The sequence below is a fragment of the Zosterops lateralis genome (assembly GCF_965231275.1).
Source record: "Zosterops lateralis genome assembly, chromosome: 3".
In the NCBI taxonomy this organism is placed as follows: Eukaryota; Metazoa; Chordata; class Aves; order Passeriformes; family Zosteropidae; genus Zosterops; species Zosterops lateralis.
In genome coordinates, this window is record NC_139764.1 from 90,541,042 (window position 1) to 90,562,055 (window position 21,014).

At 35.4% G+C, this 21,014-nt stretch overlaps 1 protein-coding gene across 3 annotated transcripts in view; it reads right to left on the bottom strand.

Annotated features, from left to right (window-relative positions):
- The window catches only part of MCPH1 (microcephalin 1), a 133,036-nt gene that overhangs the window by 12,477 nt on the left and 99,545 nt on the right, over positions 1-21,014 (bottom strand). The window lies entirely within an intron of this gene.

Here is a 21,014-nt window from a genome sequence, read left to right on the forward strand (position 1 = left end):
AGAGATGACAACATGAGCATGGAGGAAAGGTCACTTTGCATATATCTGGTTTATATGAAACATCTAAATATGAAACTGTAGTATGTGAGAAGGTGTAACTGGAGCAGTGGAAAAAATTAGCTGTTGAGTGGATTCCTTCCACTCAACACATAAACATGCTGTATGAAACTATAGGCACTTAAGAATCTAATGTGATAATGTATGTGCTTGGCAGATGTGCAGCCAAAGTAAGAATCTCCACCTGATTTGCAGGGGTTTATAAAGCCAAATGGTTCCATGGCATGTTCACAGATAAAAGTCCAAATGAATTGCCTTAGCACTTCTAATCAATGAGTAGAGGAAAATCCTGCAAAGTCTGAAACCCATGGTAACATGAGGCTTCAGGTCAGGGGCTCTGTGTCACTGGCCTCTGCTGTTCTGGGACATGTCAATCCATGTCAATCTGAATTTTGAGATCTCCTCCGTTAATAAATAATTCAGCTTTCTCAGATTGTTAATTCCTTGATTGCTCTCCTGAGAATAAAATTAGGTTGATTTTTTGCTTTCTGAATTCAATAAGTTATAAAGACAGTGACTGCTATGGATGCAGCAGACCAAGAAGACTCAATCACAACCAAAGAAATACCCTGTATTTTCTATTCTTTTGTTAAGTTTAGTTTAGGAATGGCATAGCACACCTAATCCTGTCTCATAGCTGCTAAATAATTCTATTGATCACAGTATCATTGCAGAGTTATATTGCAGACTTTGGAGGACCCAAACTTACTGAATATATCTGATGGCTTTTCCTCCACCTGATGCCTTGCATGTGCAGATCTGGATTTGGACTCAGTGGAGTATTGCCTACCTCCATCTGAGCAGAATGCTGTTCTAGGAGTGCCTTTCTGTTAGGCATCTTGGTGTCAACAAAACCAGAAAATTAATAATTTTACTGTTTTAATACATGGTATCAGATTTGAAATTCTCTAGGGGTACCATTTGTAATGGGTTTTGTGAGGCTTAGAGGCCATATCACTATCTTAAAAGGAGACTAGGTCAGGAACATAAAACCATTTGTAACCTGTGATGTACAGAGCAGTGCGAGTTTGGTATTATTAGGATGCAATCATTAATCTTAATTTAAAATCTGTGCAGTTTTAAAACTATGAAAGTGCTTGTTGTAAGCACTTTCAACAAATTAAAGTATCACTATACTGAAAAATAACAATCTCTTTGTATCAACCTCGTAGCACCCTTGTGACAAATGCAATGCCATCTTAGTTCATTTGACACAGCTCTTTCAAATTGTTTATTGGCACAAATCAGATACAACTGACAGAAAAAAAAGGACAATTCCAAAGAGGTGGGAAGTAGCACTATAGTGCTAGTTCCTCTACAATAGATTAGATTTAACTTTAAAAGTCAAAAGTCACACTGGTTTTGTCAACCTGAAACTCTAACATTTTAAAGATAAAAATTATTAGAATTGATAAGTTTTTATCTTAAGAAGGCAGTAGGACTTGTTTTATATAGAAGACATCAAATATAAATTGTTGCAATCTGCTATTTCACATATTTTAGGGAATACTATTTAAAAGGGCTAATTGTATTTTTGCTTCCTACAAAAATTCCCCTGAAAGGATTTATTTGCTGCCATTGTAATGAAAACTCATTTATATGATACATCTTCCTGTAGAAACAGCTGTTGGATGAAATTAATATAAAAGCAAATGTGTATATAGCTAATCATAAAATCAGGAAACCCAAATTTTAAGGACCTAAGAGCACTCAGCTCATGTCCACAATTAGTATGCTTTATTTATCATTCAGTACATAGTAGGAGCACCCAGAGAAGGGAAATGCTGCTGTGCTATAGAGTAGGTTTTCTTAAACTGCGTTTACAATTCCATATGGGTTTCGTACCAGTGCATTTGAGAGGAGGACAGGGCAGGAACACAGCACATCCCGGTGGCAGCAAAGGAAAGGCTCAACGTGGACTGTTATCTGTGCATTTCCTTTGTCTGGATCACCAGCACCACTTTCCCAATCAGCTGTGCCTGGATTTGCTCAAGCACATCGGATCCACTCACAGAAAGGCAAAAATCACAGCGTTTACATTCAGAGCTCAGAGAGGAATCTGGAAGGTTAACTTTGCTTTCTGGCCCACTGGCCTGAGAGTTACACTGCTGGCCAGCTGCTGAAGGGCAGCCGGCTGACCACACAGGATTTGCTGGGGGGATGAGAGGGCACCATTGAGCCCTTACCTCTGAATTGACTCAGCTGCCTTTGCAACATCAAAGCCTTTGCGGCACTCCAGGGGTGCTCCCAGTCCTTTGAAACCATACCCATTTCACACAAACTTTTACAAATAAATCAGTAATTCCTTAGCAGAGACCAAGCCTGGGAAAATATCAGATCCCAAAAGCAACTATTTCCACAAACTGTGGATCTATAACTCAGTAGTTATGGTTACAATTATGTTAGTGCCTATTATTTTCTAGGCACTAACTTTCATTTTCATTTCCAATTATATTCTTTAGCAGATGAACACTAAACCAAAGTGTTACTGACCCATCTATTTAATCTTTTTGGTAAGACTCTAACCATGAACTTCATCCTTTCACTAGCAGGATGAATGGTAGAAAAGACCTTTTACATGCATACACTTCTCATAAATGTACCATTAATGTAGTTTGTTTGAACTTAAGTTTTAAATAGAAAAAAAATTACTGCTGACAGAAGTAAAACTTAAGGAGAAGGTATAACAAATAAATAAAGCCTTTCTAAAAGCTATAAAATAAAAAATTCACCAACTTGTCCCTCCTGTGACTCATTTTCAATCCCCTCGAGCCAAAAAAGCATGCAGTATAAAAACCTCTAAACTTTGTAGTTTTGTCTAGGACTGTATGAAAATACCTCCTGCTGGGCAAGGTGCCAGAACAAACACAAAACCTCATAACCTCCATAGGAGACAGCTATCAAGTGCCACAAAGGTATTATCTCTGCATAATACCTGAATTCTTGTAATACGTAAGAAAATAAATATTTTGGATGTACTTGGAAATTTTTAAGCACTGAAACTGCTAATTTCCTATATACAGCACTCAATTTTCAATGTCCAACTTCCAGAAAATGGCACATGAAGAAATGTACAGTCTAAATTGCTATTAGAATAATGATACTTCACAAAAATGAAATTAAGAGCATGGTTATGATTTATTACAATTAATAGAAATTGTATTTGTAGCCAAGAATTGATAATGTGAAGTACTAGGTTCAATAATATATATAATGTAGCCATCTTTAATGATTACATTTGTCTGAAAATTTGTGCATGCACAATCAATCTATACATTATTAGTCTTCATTCTTAATTTCAAGTATTCACTAGAGATAAATAAATCTACAAACACCCAATTTGATTTATTTTATAATTAATATTTAAGCATTTAATATAGCAATTATGAAAGCATGGAAAGCTGTAATGTCTTATTTAGTATTACTTGCAAAAATAATTAATATATTCTATTAAATGCAAACAGCAGAATATTAAATTGCAGACACAACTTTTAAGAGAAAAGATTGTGTATTTTATGGTTTATATCTATCCAAAGATTGAGTATTATCCCATTTGAAATTGATGAGAAATTGCTCATTTTCAGTAAAAAGAAAACTGACTGTTGAAGTGTTAAGGATTATACTTTGCAAATATTAAATGACAAAATCCCCACAAAACTGATGAACACCAAACCTCACAGGCTTTATGCTTTGATAATAAACAAATTTTACAATAAAAGACATATAAAATAGCATAATAATTTAATATAGTTAGTGGTGTTGCTGGGGAAATATTAAGCTCTAAGATTTTAATATTCAAATTATTTCAGTATGGATCAATATACTGTCTAAGTAATGTTTATATTTTCAGTTGCTATTATTCTTTATGAAGTCCTTGTGAGGAATGAAATCAAAATTATATCTGTTAGGAATCATTACACTTGCACAGTGATATGCATATTTGGACAGTCTGTAATTTAGTAAAAATTTAGAAGAAAAACATATGTGGAGCCCCATTTATATGTAGAGATCAAGGGCTTACATCTACACAAGTGAACCATCAGCCTGCTTCTGATAAAAAGGAGAGTATTGCAGTGTGCAGAGTTCTGAAAGTACAGTTATCCTGCAGTGAGGAATTTGCAGAATCTGCAGGACCCTACAGGGATCAAGGAGGTTTGTTTTAATGATGCAGTATTGCTGCAAGACAAAGAAGAAATGCTTTCCTTTTCATCTTTCTAAATATCAGGTTTAATAGGATAGAAGAAACAATCGAGTAGCAACTTTATTTTTGTAGGAAAGACATGGGCCATATATTTTCAACTTAAATTAAAAGTTCATCATTTTAGGTGTGGTTTTTCTTTTTTTTTTTTTTTTTTTTTTTTTTAGCACTTGACTGAGTTTTTTTTAACATATTGGGAATACTAAAATTGAAATAGTATTCACTAAAAGTTTTAAAAATTATATTGAAATGCTGCACTTGATAAATAAATTGGTGCTCTCTGGCATGAAAAGAGCATATTAAGAGCTGGAAACAACTTTCTTCAGCAAGCAGTTTCACAAAAAAATTGATCCTCAGCTTTGAAGAACGTTGTCATAGTAAATGGAACACCACACTGATGTAGGACACCAACTGGTTCCAGAGGTACTATCCTATTATCCAGATGTGCCATCCTGTTATCTCAGCAACACCCAGAACCTTATTCCACTCCTCAGCACAACATGCATTTGTTATTGCTAGTGACGTTTTTCATTCTCAGAGCAAAACTCAATTTGCATCATTCATGCAACATAAATTAATTACAAATATTGCATCTTTATCTCTGACTATTTATTGAAACAATGCTTTCTCACTGGTTATTGATAGCCTTTGGCTGAAACAGAAGCTCCCTGTCTGTGAAGACTTCAGACAGCCAGAAGTGAGAACATTTTCAATGCTTGATAAAGCTACATCAGCACCCCAGCACAGGCACATACGTGGAGACTGTGTACAGGCAAACAGGCCATAGGTTTCTGCAGTAGAAACCTGGTGCTCTGAGTCAGGAGCCAGAAGTGGAAGAGGATAGAGTAAAAAATTTGGTCCAGAAAAAAAACAAAACAAACTTCAATGTCTGGTTTTGAAAAATAAAAAAGGAAAGCAAAAGGAGAAATGTCATACAGTTAAGACTGTATTATCTGAAAAGTTATTCAAAACAGTTTCTTCCTCTCCTCTGATACTCCTTCATATAAGAGTTTCCTGGCCAAGGCGAGGGCGAAAGCAAGAACACTCCAATCCAGACAATTTAGCTGATATTGTTTCTTTCTACTGCGTTTTGGCAGACAACTGTGCTTCTCTCAAATCCCACAGACTGATAAGAAAAGTTAATTTCACCAATCTATTCTCTGAAAGACTGAGTCCCAATGGGAATACTGTATGAAAATGTTTGGCAAATAAATCTACTGTTTGGCGGATATTCAAAATTGTACTGGAAGATGTCTGAACCATTTTTTTTCCAGCATAGCAAATTTTTGCAGGAAAAAAAACCCAAATTCACTTATTTTTAGTTTAATTTCCTTGTTTTCCAGAGATAGAACTATTTTTAAAAACTACATAATTGAATGTAATCAACTATAGATTAATAAAAACCAAATCAGGGTAAAGCAATGTCTTTTCCCTTTTGAGAATAGCTATAACTTGCACACCAAGGAGCTGTATTTCCAACATATATACAATTTAAAAACACTCTGATAATATTGTAAGATATGGTCACTTTACTATAACTATTCATTTAGAACTTTGAAATTATTCTGTTATAAATATATTTGCCATTGATTTCAACACAAACTAAGTATTTTTGAAATTCAAAAGTCCTTTAATTACAAATAAGCTAACTAAGAAAGGATTTTTCAGGACCAGAAATTAAAACCTTTTTTCCAAAATACCTCAAAACTCAAAACTTCTCTTTCTTTCGTTTTGTCTTATTTCAAGGGAACTCAAGTGATTACCAAGTAGTGATAGAAATGCAAATTTATATCAAAATTCTGCAAATTTAATTGGGAAGGGTTTTCCTCAACAGATTATCATAAAGTAGCCCTGTTCCATGCCTCAGGCCAAAGTGGTGTGTGAGTGTGGCACATGCACCTCTGAGCCCTGCACCACTGGCACACCATGAGAGTTACATGTACTACATGCGACAAGTCCCCAAGAATCCCAGTAAAATTCAAAGACAGAAATCTTCCACCTTCAAACACAATTTGGTCCATTACTTATCTTCTCTCACAGTTAGAAAGCTTTCCTTAATGATATAACCTGAATTGCCTCTGATGCATTTTCAGCCCATTATTTCTTGTCCTAGTGCCAAGGGACATGGAGAACAATTTCTTCTTTTCCTCTTTGCAACAACCTTTAAATATTTGAAGACAGTTATCATGTCTCCACTCAGTTGTCTCTAGACTAAACAAACACAGTTCTTTCACTCTTTGCACTGGGGTCATATTTTGTAGACCTCTGATGATTTTGTTACTCTCCCCTCGATTTTGCCAATGGATCTCACATCTTTCCTGGAGTGTAGTGCCCAAAATTAGACACAGTATTCCAGCTCAGGCCCTACCACTACTCTCTGCACACTGCAAACAATTAATTTGTCTTATGCTTAGCATTCTTGTTAACATATCCTTGTATGCCAGCTTCTTTTGTCGGAGTATGACAGAGGTTACATATATTGGTTCAGATCCTCTAAAATACTGAATTGTTCTTCAGGCAGAAATACTGCATTGTCACTCTGCAGGTGATTATTTCTCTGCCTTTGAACTTTTCTTTACTGAACTCCATCATACTTATTTCTGACCATTCCTTCTATCTCTCAAGGTTATTTTAATTCCAGTTTGTTGTAGGTTAGCCCTGGTGGCAGCTAAGCACCCCAGAGCTGTTTACTTCCCCACTCTCCGAGAGGTTGGGAGGGAGGAAATTCACAAGGGTGAAAGTGAGAAAACTCATGAGGTGAGATGAAGACAGTTTAGTAATTAAAGAACTGATAGAGTGAATCTCCAGTTCTACTACCTTTAGGTCATGATTAATCAGATTTTACAGCCTGCTAGCTTAGCAAAAGCCTAGATAACAAATATGGTGTATGGGTGGAGTAGTTGTACTTTTTATGCCAATGGTTCCTACATGTGCTGGTGTAGTGGCCTCAGTATTTTTATGACAAAGAGTTCATGTGAGCATATATGGATCTTCTGTGCAAGAGTTCTAAGTGAGCAATGTTGAATCTACCATTTGATGTCTGGCATTATCGGTAGGACTCTCCAACTAGCACAGTTTGTAAATGCATGCAAGTTCATATGTCTTAAAAACACAAAGCAAGCAAAATAAGAACAGAAAGTTTCTTCCCTTAATTCAGCTGACAGTTGAACATAGGCATTTGAGACCACATACAAACCAAAAAATTCTCAGCCTCCAAATAATTTGATTTAGACAACCAGCCATGACTTTAAAAGGTATGTAATATATACATGGACTTGTTTTTCCTCACAGCTGACAAAGATCTATCCTTGACGGATCAATCCTCACAGGACCTTTGGCAAAATGATACTTATGTTTCTACTGCTCTAATTTAATGCAATTTTGAAACCATTCTGTTAGTCCTTCCCACTGAGTGTACTTCTAGTTTTCACTGTGGAGCAGCCATTGGGGCACAGACTGTACTCTGTTTGGATGAAATACACTCATAAGGTGGACTCAGTTCAGGGGAGGGGGCTGGATTGAGCCCAGAGCCTGAAGCCTGTGTGGTGCTCTCAGCACTCACTCACACACTCTGCAGATCCCTTCCCAGTTGCCTGGATTACTGACTCCAAGACGCGGGCACCAGGGAGCATGGAGTCACTTCTGAGAGATGTAATGGGGTAGTGATACAGGTATGGGATGCTTCCTTCAAATGGAATTATTAACTGCACAAAAATAATGACCTCAACTGAATGTATGTTATCTTTTAACAGTTGCAACTTGCCCATATTATCTCATAGTTCATTCTCATACAGCAATAACAAGGAGGAAGATTAGTTGCATTTTGGCATTTATTCCCTCATATTGCAACCACTTACCTATATTTCATATAAGGTATCCTCTAGGCCTACCAAACTCTCCCAACCCACATAAGGCTTATTGCTTGCTGGGTTTTTGTTTTAAGCAGACCAGTGCCTATTGCATGAGACCAGTATGTTATTAATTTCAGCAGAGTAGCTTAAGGAATGAAGTATTAATGTTAATGAAGTAAATAGCAATGTTTAATCATATGGGAGTAAACACATCTACATTTTCACAGACTGAAATAATACATTTCCAGATAACTATATTTCAGTGATGAAAGACCACACTGAAACAGAAATTCCATGAGCTAATAACATTCTGCACTTAATGGAAAAACAACTTGATACTCCCCATGGTTAAATACTACAAATAATGAAGACACAAGGCATGGAAGCCTAGTATTTGCAATAAAGAAAAAAATTCAAAATTATAAGCTCATTTCAACTACCTTAGGCTTTTCAGATATTGAATCATTTTGGACAGTCCAACTTTTTTTTTTTTTTTTTTTTTTTTTTTTTTTTTTTTTTTTTTTTTTTTAATCAACACAGGATATTGTGCAGTGATTTTCAAGAATGATATTTTTTTTGCTGGCTTAGGGAAGTGGGGAATCCTTCCATTTGCCTTTAACAGTAAATGATAAATCCAGTGCTGTCAACAGATTTGCTATACCTGGCAATGTGCAGATGAATAATACTTTGATAAATAAAAGAGTTTTCTATTCCAGTAATAACAAAGTGAGTGATCTTGTTGAAAGGAAAAGCCTGGCAAATGTGAAGGGTTACACAGATGCTCCCAAATGGCTCATTCCCCAAACAGTTGTATTAACCCATAATAAATGCAATCTTAACATCAAAAATAATTGCTAGTTTTATCTTTAAAATATGAAAATGTGAGTCCTTTCACTGTGTCTCAGCAGACTTAATTGTTTTACATGAAGGCAGAATACATTCTTCTTTCTACTCTTCAGTTTTAGCTGAATGCCATTGCAATGTCCAGCAGTGACTCAGTGTGTGCCAAACATGAATATTTTTAAGCGTCATTTAAGTTTTAGAGGCTAAAGTAAGTGATGGGAACACAATCGTCTTGGGAATCTACAAATAACTTTTAAAAAGCTCATAAATCTGGCTTTCATGTTTAGGTTTTCAACAGCTTTATGAAATATGTCAAAGCTTGAACACAGTGAGTTCGTTTTCCTTCAAATTTCTGAGGATTGACTTTTCTCAATCTTTTTTGATATGCTGCAGAAAAACAAATAAAAAGGACTTGGCTTTAAAAAATCAGGCATCAGCAAATTAGTTTTTTTAAAAAATTGCTTTCTTATTTTAGTTTTTTTTGGTATCAACAGAGGAAAAACTAAGTAGGGCAGCCTAAAGTATTCCCTCATCAAAACAACCACAAAATGTTTCTGTTTAGCCCACAATATATTACAATATACCAAATCAAATATTAACAAAACTGTGATGTATAATAAAAAGATTTTTTCCTTAAATTGTTTAAAAAAAAGATGCATGGTAATGACTAAGCACAACAGAAACCTGGAGAGCTGCATTCAGAAGTCCCATGCAAACTCTCTACTTAGAGGGAAGCACATACACTACAATGATAATTGGTAGGGAATGCTTCATTTTTAACATATGAACTAAAGGGTCAGTTGAAATTACATCAAAGTTCAACAGCAAAAATCTTTAAAATTGTCTGAGAATCACAAAAATGACCCCACTCAAAGAGATTACCTGGCATCACACACAGTGTCATTGCTGTGGAATGCTGCCCACTGCAAAACTAGACCCGATTTGGGTTGCTTTCAGAAACTCCCAAAAGAACTGCTATTGTGATTACCTCTGGTCTATAACTTCCCTGAGTAGTACTCTTTGGCAGGAATCTTCTTTATGTGTAATAACATCTCCTCTTCACTTAATCTATGTCACAAATTGGAAGATCCCATAGGAAGACTGATAAACAGAGACATTTAATCCTCCAGCACTAAAAGTAGCAAAGGTGCCAGCACACACAGAGCAAAAAAACGCCCTAGGTGTTCAAATATTTGACCAGGTGCTTTTTATCAATTATGTTCTAAAATTACCATTACTCAAGAAAAGTTTTTTGGAGAGAACCACTTTCTTCATAGGTGCTAAACAAAAGACATGACTAATGATTTCTATTTGAAGATTATTTTCATAATCTATACTTTTTAGCATGACAGTAATATAAGAACTTTGACTATACTGTGATAGAAAGCTAGGACTGTCTTTTTTATTGCTTATTTCTGATTTAACTATTTTAGTGACAAAGATAATGAAACAATATTAATTTCACTTATTTGATATTTGCATTTGGTCGTGCAGGAACTGTCTTAATGAAGATAAAATAAAATTATGACTCTAAAGGTGAAGCTATTGAAGTGCTAATCTGAAGTGGCCATCTAAATTAATTCACAAGGAAGTGTACTTCTGTTCACTGAAAATCTAATGGTGATCTTCTAAAAGCCTTAAAAAAAAAATAAAAAAAAAAAATTCCTGTAAATTCTATATGGAATTTGGGTTTGTTTTAAATTTGAACTTGCCAGCTATGACGCAGTTAAATACAGAGAACTAGGCAGACTTACGGTAGTGGACTTTCAGTGACTTCTCATGCTAGCTGGGTAAAGTTTGTAGGGTCAAACTCCTGACCCTGCTCTCCTTTCTGAGTTCCTTTCCTATATTTCTGCTGTTCTTATCTAAGAATGGTGCAGGATTGAATGTCTACTACTTTCTAGTCTATCTGGATTTCACTTGAAGTGCTTTAGCTTTAGTGAAAGCAGAAAGCGTTTTCAAGAAGCTGTCATTGTATGTGTAAGCAGTTCCAAGCTGAAAACCAAAGGATACTCAGCAAGTACTGTACATAAAATATGAGCAACTGGGATTTGAGCTTAAATGCAGGATAAATACTCTGAAGCACAGAAAGTCATAGTCTTCAAGCAAAACTACTAGTTATTTTTTAGTCACACATCTGGACATCTTAGATAAAATACAAATTCTCTATAACTTCTCTCCTGCAAACTAGTTTTCTAGTAAATGTATATAAATAAATATTTATCATATTTGGCTCTGCCCCAATCCAGAATTCCCACAAAAATCCATGGGAATAAGGTAGGTGTATCAGGAATACAGCTTTAGTCTTATAACAATGAAAACTCTCATGATGTAACAGAAAGTACTGTTTCTTTGCACACATACTATATTAAAGTATTTACAGTATTCAGAGAATGAGGAAAAAGAGTATAATCTAGCTAGTCCTGCATAAGGGAAAAAGTTTAAATATGTCCTGCATACTCACTGGCTCATGTATGTATTTTCATTTTAAAATTCTATTAGGTATAAAATTGAGGAGCTAACATGGTAGTTCTAATGCTACCCATGGAACTTTTCCTCAAAATGACATTACTGATTAAAGTGTAACACATTTGTCCTTCTGCTATGGACTGATACTGGGAGAGCTATAAAGCCATCATTGCTCAGACTGTTAATGGAGACAAGAACTCACTGCAAAACACTGGAATACTCCTGGGGTTAAACAGAGAAGCAATAATGATGTGATTTGGAGGGAATTCAATAAATCCTTCTTACTAAAGTGAAGCCAGTGTCATATGGACTTTGAACGAAGGGGAAAGCAAAGTCTTCTCCTAAGAAGAAACGCACATAAACTCCAAAGTGGTTTTTAATGATTTCACAGCTAAACAAAACTACACGGCATTGTCATGCTTTTCTCTGCTATGCAACAGAGCTCTTATTACAAACAAATATGACAGTTAAAAATTAAATAATCCCATACTAAACTTAAACCAGTAGTTTTATCAACTACAACCTTCTCACAGCTGATTACTTCTCCAGTTTGAAGTAAAGCTGAAATAAGGCATGAGATGACTAGAAAAGGAAAAATCCAAACACTTTAACTAGGCAAGTTTTATATTATTTCATAAATAAAAGGAACGCATCAGATTTTTTATGTTCATTAAAGCTGAATATATTCACTGTGACAAACTTTGGTAGCACCAGCATGATACAGTCACAAAGCATGAACATCAGGGTGACAGCTAAAAAGCTTTGCGCATAATCTAAAACTAAATCTGTATGTAATTTCCTTCCCTTTGTTAATTGAAGATTAAAACTAAATCAAGGGGAAGCCTTCTATGAGGCTACTTCCAACAACAGATGACTCAACTAGCACCTGAGAATTTGTTGTGCTTGTGTGTACTGAGGTTCTGAACTTCCTGTTTCAATAAAATACCAAACAAGTTGTGTTTCCTTTACAAATAAGCTATTACATCAAACCCTGTTCCTATAATTTCAATTTTTGTCCTCATTCCAACATTTTCTTTGGCAAATGTAGAAACATTCTAATTAAAGAGAAGAGAAAAACAAGCATAATTCATCATGGTAAGAATGAATGCTCGAGAGAACATCCTTACTGGTTACTTGTTCATTCAGTTTAATTTGGCTTTTTAAGTGCACTTAATTATGGCATGCAGTTCTCTGAAAACATGGGTAGCAGAGTTTCCACTAATAGTGTATTGTGAAAGCTATTAAAAGTAATAATTCCTCTAATGCTATACAAATGTAATACCACCTGTGTAAAGTAATTAAAAGTATTTTTAGAACACCATAATACTTGAAATACACTATTATTTAATATATCATTTGAACTTCTTTTAAGTGGAAATGTTCCTGTGTTTTCCTCAGCATGATCTATAAGAGCAATAAAACGCTTTCCAAGGTCCTCTTTCCTAAATTTTCACTTTTTTTTGTTAATGTTAGATTCCAGATGAAAGACCTCTGCCTACTTCATTTGGAATTAACCATGAGAAAGACAAATTCCCATGAAAAGGTAAATACCAGACCTGCAAACACAGCATAATATAATTGTCTGCTTAAGTACAATACAGCCTATATGTATTACAACATAAGTGGTTTCTTTCCTAAATTTATTTAACCACAGAACTGGAAGTGCTGATTCACCCAAGCAGAAGCTCTAACTTAAAATGACACTATAATAGGTTATACTTAATCAGACAAATGTAATTTTGGATAAATCTGTGTCAACATTGTATCTTTGTGGGGAGCACTGCTTCTTTGTCTTATAAACCATAGGCTTCCAGCAAATGAAGTTTAAAACCCAGTCAGCTGCTCAGGGTTCTGTTCTAGGCAAACCTAGAATGCAGTAGAAAAAACATCCACTGTAAATGGTTAAAGCCAGTAGAGGATACTGAAAACTTCTGATAAAAGAAATAAACACTACGATGTCTGCAACACCCTCCAAAGGCAGCATGAAAATAGAGATAGTGCAGTTAATCCTGGAAAAACCCTAAGTTTGAGAAATGATCTCATCAAAAAGGAGAATGACTTGGCAGTGTTGGTGAGAAGAAGCCAGCAGCCCTAGAGCAGTGGTGAGATGCTCTTTGGAGAGCACACAACGGGAGATTGGATGGCAGTGTGTGCTCACAGCCCAGAGAGCCAAACATATGCTGGGCTGCATCAGAAGCAGCAGGACAACAAAGAGGATTCTGCCCCTCTGCTCTGCCCTCTTGAGACCCAACCTGGACAGCTGCATTCAGCTCTGGAGTTCTCAGCATAAGAAGGGCATGGAACTCTTGGAGCAAGTCCAGAAAAGGTCACAAAGGTGACCAGAGGGCTGGAGCACCTCTCCTATGAAGACAGGCTGAGAGATTGGGATTTTTCAGCCTGGAAGAAGAGAAGGATCCTGGGAGACCTTAGAACAGCCTTCCAGTACTTTAAGAGGGCTATGAGAGAGCTGGAGAGAGTTTTTAAAGGACAAGCAGAATGACAATGCTTAGGATGAAGGAGGGTAATTTTAGATTAGATATTAGGAAGAAATTCTTTACTGTGAGGGTGGTGAGGCATTGGAACAGGTTGCCTGAAGCTGGAGGTGTCCAAGGCCAGACTGGATGGGACTTTGAGCAGCCTGGTCTAGTGGAAGGTTTCCTTCCACTAGGAGCGGGTTGCAGCCTGATGATCTTTAGGGCCTTTTCCAGTGCAAACAATTTTATGATTCTATGAACCCCCAGAAAAAAACCCAAAACTAACCAAACAAATCCCAAACAAAAAACCAAAACCAACGAACAAACCCAAAGCAAGAAACTCAAGAAAAAAACGTTGTCTACTTTTAATATCAGCTGAACCATTATGTTTCCTTCAGAATCTCCAACATGAGTTAGCAGCAACCAGCCCAATCCACATCACACATGGAATAATAATGATGGGATCACACTATGGTATTGCTTCAAGAGGCATCTTCAGTTTCGTAAGTATGAGCTTAGCCAGACCAAAAATCCAATGGGATGGGACAAACGGATCTTTCAATTATTTATGCCATTCCTATTTCATAGTTTTTCTTCTAAGCCACAATTGACTCAACTGTATAGTTCCACATAAAGCTTTGTACAAAATTTTTTAATTTGTGCCATCTACCTCCTTTTTAATCTACCTCCTTCATGTTAGACTAAATCCAGAACCTCAACAGTAGTCCTCGATAAATCTGTAGAGTTTGGCCTTGCTTTCTGTTGAAACTGCCGCTATTTCAAGGCACTTACAATGTACCTTGATTCAGGCAGGAATCTCTGAGGCTAGGCAAAACTTTGGTAGATCAAAGTTTTGAGACACATGATAGTGAGGACCCCTTTAAACTAATTCTTAAATGTGTATTTCCTTTGATTTTAGAAAGTTAGTATTAAACAGAATTTTTATACTTTTCTCCTGGATTGTTCTAATATGCTCAAAACGTATTAGTTTAAAAGATAGATACTAATTATTAGTTACTGTTAAAACAGCCAACAAAATTCCACCCCATTCAGACTACCCATAAAATTCCTGTCCTTCAGGCAAACCTTCTGCTGTTAGACTTCTCTCTCTATAATAGATTTAAAAGTAGGCATGACATGCAGCAAAGACAAAGATGAGCAGAATCAGGCTGCCTCATCTCCACAGGTAAAAGTCTCTCATGTGAACCACTGCCAGAATTTTCTGTTTGAAATGCATTTGATAAAGCCTCAAGGCCACAAATAAATCTGGTAGAATGAAATATGGGCAAAGCATGACCTTTCAGTCAGACTGGGAAAAAAGAAAAGACAGAAATATTCTTCTGAAAATCAAAAGGTCCCTGATGCAGACACTATCCTTTGTTTTGGATTTAAACAATACATTTAGATGCAAAGCCTGCTTTTATGTTCAATGGAAAATAATGAAAAAATACTACCTCTGTAATAGTAATATACTGACTAGCAAAGTGAGGCTCTTTTTTGATTGCAGCCTCTGGGACGAACTTCAGGCAAATATTAAATAATACTTAAAAAATATATTAATTTAGACCATCTTTCAAATATTTCAATAAACAACTTCAATACACAAGACATAAATCATTGTAAGAAAAACATGACAATGGAACTTCTTGTCTTTGAAAAAGCCTCCAAGGTTTACAACAGAACCTCATCAACACATAATAAATCACAAACAGAAAGTACAAGTACAGAAGCATATATAAAAACATATACTCACAAACACAGTAAGTCAAAATCATTGCAAAGTAAATCAACTGAAGATGGAATTTAGTTTGACAACTATCTTAGGAATACATTTTAAAAATTAATTTTTTGGTGTTTGTGTGGTTGGAGCAAAGGTATGGGAGTTAGGAATTACAGGAGCCTATTAAAAGGCTTATATCAGGGAAACTAAGACTGCAGGACAAAATCTGGCACATATTCATAGAGTATTTTCTTCATATTAGCTGTGAATTACTTCAGCCTCAATTATGGTGGACAGAAATCTGAAGTTAAGAATGTACCTTAGACACACTTATAAACGCACCTGAGAAGATGAGCTATATCAGCTAAAATGTATATTCTAAAGCTCTCAGGAGATGTAACTGAGAAATATATTCAGAAAAATATCAGGTCTATAGGCCATGATCCTACACTGTAGAGACATTGTCATGGACTTCAGTATCATATTCTCTTCCAAGAGCATGAACAGAGATGCAGTACATTGCTTATGACTAAATGAAGAAACAGCAAGGAATTTATTAAAAACAAGGGAATTTTCATTAAATAAATAAGATTCATTTTTGCTGGAACTATTGCATGACACTGTGTTGTTTTGAGGGAGTCAAATTTGTAAGAAATTTTATTGTCTGGATATAGTTTACTACAATTATAAAAAACAAAAGCCAACAAGAGCATCTCAAAGCTCCACTAAAACTGCCAGACCAGAAATTTTCCCTTCTCAACATATCGTCTCCACAAAGTTCCATATATTTTTGCTTCTTCTGCTATTCCATACAAAACCACTGTTCAATAAGTGATAATATAATGATAAGAGCCCATAATTCAACACATTTTTTCTCTTATAAAATAACATTTCCTCTATGCTACATAGAAGTAGTTCTTTACAATTTCACCTTTTAAATAAATGGAATGTATTTTGGACTGAGCATTTTAACTATTACAGATAAACACTGCATATAAGCCTGATTTATTGTTATGCAATAAAATATACATAAACAAATAAAAATATATAAACAGTTTCCTTCTACCATAACAAGTGAGAGGATCAAGTTAGACAAAGCAGGATTTCTGAAGCTTTAGCTGTATAACCCCTGTGGGGCTCCAATGGCTTAACCAACACAAAATCATTATATGCAGGAGCCAGGAGGTTTTCTAGCACATCCTGGTCTCATGAAACTCTCATTCTTCCATTTTTTTCGTATATGGAAGACAGAACTCTAATTGTGCTGTCACTACCATCCATACATGCAGTAGGTTTCACTCATAAAATACTGAACGTGTACAGAGAAACCTCTTTTACTGAAAGATAAAGGTATTTAGCTGGCAGTGACTAAAACGACCATGAATTTTTAGGCATTATGATAATATACATTATTTACCATAGGAAAAGAATATTAAAGCTAAAAGCTGATTATTAGCATCAAGCACTTCTGCAAAGTGTACGTGACCATCTGCCAGTGAGCTTGTAGTGAATCATACAAACACAATCACAGTGCAACATCACCAGAAGAGAAAACACAAAGGCACTTAACTATGTTTTTTTCTACTGTGGAAAAAAGATCAAAGTAAAACTTTGATTATGTTTTTAAATGAGAACACATTTTCCCCAAGTGCTGATTTTCTAGAAGTGCAAGATTACAGTTCAGATGATAATGTAAAAGCATGTGTAATGCACGTGTAATGTGCTACAATTGCAGCAAAGTAGAAATTTACCAAATCTACATGAACAGAACATTATAAACATCTTCCTTGCAATTTATATTGGCTACAAAGACGACTGGGCTCGGGTCTGTTCTTATTACCTGTATACTAGTTTCAGTTTCTTTACTGCAGTCTTTGCTTGCTCTTCTGGCACTTTGTTGTCACAGTATTTAGACACATCCCAGTGGTTTTTTTTTTTTTTTATTTAAGAATCATGTCCTTTCAAGAAACTCAGAAAACAACCACAAAGCAAACAAAAAAAGCTGAAGTTTTGGTTTATGGAATGTAGTCTATGTTTATGTGCAGAGAAAATTCTGGGCTGGAACAAGTTGTCCTGTCAACACTTAAGACATTCCTTTAGCAAAAAAATTTACATTTACTCATTTTTCATTTCCATGTTAGTCCAAACTAGTCAAATGCAGAGAGCAAACTGGGGGCATATATCACAATTACAAGCAAAATAACCAGTGAAAAGTTTTTGTGACCAAAGTGTATCAAGGCAGCAAGATTCTGTTAGTCAGATATATGAGGCCATTTTACTGTAAGCAAGGACCACAGAGTGATATAAAGGAATTACAGAACTGATTTTTATCCTGGAAAATCAGCTATGTAAATAAAACAGAGCACTTTTTAGGAGCTAATTGGGGTATTAAAGTTATTTGTAAATCATTGCAGAACATAATCATGTGCTCATAGATTATAGTCATATGCATAGATTAAGCGCATCAGCCTGAGAAGCCACAGAAGTAGGTGGGTGTTCTTCCCAGGATGGGCTCCTGAACAAAAATCAGATGCACCCATAAAGTTCAACAGGTTTCTAGAACTGTTTCTTCTTGGCTATTTTGTCATGTATGTATATCTAAGTAGACTACATTTTCAAAAACAATTTTTGAATAAAATTGGCCTTTTGACTCAGCAGGTCTTTGTGAACTAACACTTAAAGGACATATTCCACAAAAAATGATGCTATGTCTTCCTCCTTCCAGTTTGAGCCAATTTCCCTGGTATGGAAGCAGGATGTACTTCAAGTTCTCATGTCTTCACTGGTAATAAAGGATAAAATTAGTGCCAGGCTCAACAATCTATCTTTATTAAATAAAAATAGTAATTTACGTACGCATCCTGAATATATAAAATTTCCTTTCTTTCTTGTCTGTTAGCAATGTATTGAATACAAGGATTATTCTGAGTTTCACAGATGTAACAAACAGCAGTGGTGGACTAGAATATTAGAAAAGCAGCATATAACTTGCAGAAAGTAAATTACCTGGTAGTACCTGTTTTAACCTAGGATGTAAAGTGAGATGCCAACTAGATGATTTATGCTCTCTTTTGTAATATAGTTAACACTAAAATTGAAAGCATGATAAATGAAGGTAAATATTCTCAGGGCTCTTTCTGTTAGACTGGGAGTTGAAGTGCTTAAAAATCCTCCACATGCATTAACCTGAATAGTATAGAAGTTCTACCTGCAGCCACAGTAAGTTTTAGCAAGTTAAACCTGCATGTGACAGTGGATTGTATTGTAGACAGGAACCCCATTCCAATTTAATTTGAAGTTTTCTACAGCATCCAAGGTATTGAGAGGACTTGCTTCTTATTAGGTACAATAAACACATACATGCCAATAAAAAGAAGTTGAACAGTGTAAGATTTATAAATAGGTACAAGAAAACAACATCTTGAAAGCAATGCCAAATATGTAGATGTTATCAGTATTTACTTTCACATTCTGGAAATGTGAAAGGAAGGTCTTACAAAGGGACTTTAGAATTTATATTTCTGGGACTGCTAACTGAACTATTCAGAATCCAGGATTGTGGCTTTCAAAATCATGCAAAAAAAAAAAAAAAAAAAAAAAAAAAAAAAAAAAAAAAAGGTTTTTATTTACCTGCTGCCTTCTATTGCCATTTTGCAGAGGAACATTTTCATGCTTCTGTAACCATGAGGAATAGAATTACTTCTCCTAAATTTAAGCTATCGTTTCTTTCCTTATCTAATTAGTTCACAATCTAGGACATAACACACCAAAAGGACAGAGTAACATAATCCCTGGCAACACCCAAAAACAAGGCAAGATTTATCTTTTACCCCAAAATTCTTGAGAAAATTTGTAACAGCTGCAGTTTACATTGCAAATACAACCTAAACTACTCATGCACAAAACATATTAAAGGGCTCTTAGGCTTTTCCAAGCTCATAGATCAGACATACATTCTTACTTAAAGATGCAAAGGGAGACATACTAGGATTTTTGGAAGTCTCTAAACCTGCACTGAAAACCTCTGAAAATCTGTCATTCATTTATGAACATTAAACATTTTAAAGTTTTAACCCCAAAGCATTTTAAAGTACAAAATACATGGCTATTCCAGTTCAGAGCCATTGTTAAAAGTTGACTCGAACAGCAGAGACCAGAGCAGAATATAAAAATTAGAAACAGAATAAGAATTTAGTAATCACTTATTCTTCTGGTTTTATTCTCTTGCCTGTAACTTTTATTTCTGCTGAACTTGGCAGATGTCCCACAGAATGGGGGATGTCCAGTATTACACAGTCAAGTCTTATGTCCCATATGAAAAGCATATGGAGTATGGCTTTTCACATATTTTCATCGAAACCAGGATGATTTTCAGATGCCTAGTAAACTGGAAAAATGACACAATGCATATATGGATAAAACCTTCATGTACAGCAGATGCACTCCCAACTACAGTACATTTGATGTCCATGTGGAGAGCTTTTACACAGTCCCAAACTGTCCTGATTTTCAAGAATTAGTATTTAGGATTCACAACACTATAGAAGAATAATAACTAGAAAAAAAGAAGCAGAAAAAGAAATTACAAGATAAGAAATCCTCTCTCCCTTATTTCTAATTCTGAATGCTTTAATTTCTGTCTGCCTTCTCTTCATTAAAATTACTTCATTCCACCAGCTGTGATATGGTGCAGTATTTACTAAGCCATCTGCCAGTTCATTTTTTTGGAAACAGGTGCCTCCTTCTGACATGGAAGAGCCACAAAAGAGATGGAGGAATTTAAGTTTAATGAACTTAGGAACATGCAGAAATCAATGAAGGAACTAAGTTTCACTTAGCGTAAAGCCTGATTTGGACCAGCCACAAAAGCCAATATTTTAACTAATGGTAACACGTCTTGAAAACGCTTTGAATTGTTTAACTAGTCCACAGACTGTTTGGTGAGAAATCTGTATCTTTAAAAAAAATTCTCACTGTGTAAAGCTAATGCAAATGGCAACTGTGAGGATTCACACGTTCTGGTTTCTTTTAAAAATACACTTGTATTTCAAATAAAGACAGTTCTTGGCTACTGTTCATGTCATTAACAGTTATAAAAGCCTCGGGCCATTCTCTGCAAGCAGGCACAGGGCATCTGCAAATTTCAATAATGCAGAACAGACCCATGTTTTGTTTACTTCAGCAGCTTCTGATCATTTTCCATGACAGATGTATCACAAAAAGGTTCTGACTGATACTAGAAAAGTCTTCTAAATGAGAAGCCCCCAGCTCACCTTTAAAGCATCACTTTTTTTCTTAGTCCTTGAGGCTATGAGTTTATTGAAATAACTCTTTTAAAAGCGTGTGTTATTTTTCTTTATTGGGTGTATTGTAGTCTAAAACTGTGGGCCAGCAGAGTTAGG